The following is a 1,716-nucleotide window of genomic DNA, read 5'->3' on the forward strand; positions in this document are numbered from 1 at the left end:
ATTTGCAATTAAGTATATGTATGTATTATGTATGCATGTGTGTGTGTGTGGGAGAGAGAGAGAGAGAGAGAGAGAGAGAGAGAGAGAGAGAGAATACTATAAAATGTTAAAATTAATCTTCATGAAAAATAAGTATGTCATAATCCCAAGTGAATGTGCATATACAGCGTAAATATCTTCTAGCCATATCTACTGTTAATGTCATCTATATTTAGAAATGACATCACAAAACGCACATTTGTGTTTGAAGTTATTTGTCATGGCATTTGGTACTTACCGACGAGGTGGCCGAGTGGTTAAGGCGATGGACTGCTAATCCATTGGGGTCTCCCCACGTGAGTTCGAATCTCATCCTCGTCGACGGTAGTTTTTTTTATGTTTATCGTGTATAATATTATTTTAAATATACAAGTATTCCATCTAAGGAAAAACAAATACTGTTTCATGTTACTTTATATCAGTAGCTTAAATTTCCATTTGCTTTGACTGCGTTTTAAGTTACACGAAGGGTTCCGATTTGATATATTTGATACACTATTTTGTCTATATCATTGTCGTCATCGTCGTCGTCGCCGTCGTAGTCGTAGTATTTGTAGCAGCAGCAGCGGTAGCTAATGCTACTGTTGTTCTGGTTCTTGTTATTGCTGCGGCCGTTAGCTAAGATTTGAGGTACAAAGGATTATGAGATACAAGGTTTGATCTGGCGAAACTGCAGAGATACTAAGACGTGGAGAAGCAATTGTACTGAGTGAGATTAGACTGTAGTGCAATGCAATTTCTATAGAAGTCAAACCAACACAATATTTAACCGCATGTCTCTGACATGCACAGTGACGTTGCGTGTGCCGCATGGAGGCAGCCCTTGACTTTTTCCGCGCTCTCGGCGAGGACCCCGGGCCTATGCCGGCTTATGCAGCGCACTCATAAGTGGTACTCCGATTAAAGCGTCACCCTAAGTGGACCACCCCCTCGCTTCCCAGCTAAAATACTACGTAGGCATAGGAGCAAAAGCCTTTCAGCCGTGAATATCTCTTTTTCCCCGAGGTACCAGGTACCCGTTCCAAAATGCGGTCCCTTCTTTATTTCTGATTTACAAGCAGTACTTTCAAAGGTGGGCCACGGGATTTACTTGTCTTGTAAACTGAACTGTAAGTAAGTGGAGTCGTTATAGCGAAGGGCAAACTTCGTTGCGGCATTTACTCCGGTTCTCTGCGATCTAAGTTCAAAAACCACCGATGCAAGTTCAAAACCCACCTGCCATCCTTCCGGGCTGATACAATAAAGTGCTAGTTAATGGAGGCAGATTGGTAGAATTAATAAAGCGTCGAGGTGCACGAAGTGTCCTGTGATATTTGTTCCGACTCTTTGGTTCCTTTGAATTTTTGGGCGTTAGACTTAATAAGTCGTACGGTTTAAGATTACCGCCTGGTTCTCGGATGTTTGCATACATACGTACATGTGTACGTGTGCTGTGTGTGTTGGCACTCCGTCGCTTACGACGTCGAGGGTTCCTGTTGATCCGATCAACAGAACAGCCTGCTCGTGAAATTAACGTGCAAGTGGCTGAGCACTCCACAGACACGTGTACCCTTAACGTAGTTCTCGGGGTTATTCAGCGTGACACAGTGTGACAAGGCTGACCCTTTGAATTACAGGCACAACAGAAACAGGAAGTAAGAGTGAGAGAAAGTTGTGGTGAAAGAGTACAGCAGGGTT

General features: G+C 43.1%; 1 non-coding gene across 1 annotated transcript; it reads left to right on the plus strand.

Moving 5' to 3' along the window:
- The first annotated feature begins 278 nt into the window (after window positions 1-278).
- Trnas-gcu (transfer RNA serine (anticodon GCU)) lies at window positions 279-360 on the plus strand. Its single transcript has one exon. It is a non-coding gene; the product is annotated as a tRNA-Ser (tRNA).
- Window positions 361-1,716: the final 1,356 nt, after the last annotated feature.

This window comes from Octopus bimaculoides, chromosome 1 (genome assembly GCF_001194135.2).
Source record: "Octopus bimaculoides isolate UCB-OBI-ISO-001 chromosome 1, ASM119413v2, whole genome shotgun sequence".
In the NCBI taxonomy this organism is placed as follows: domain Eukaryota; kingdom Metazoa; phylum Mollusca; class Cephalopoda; order Octopoda; family Octopodidae; genus Octopus; species Octopus bimaculoides.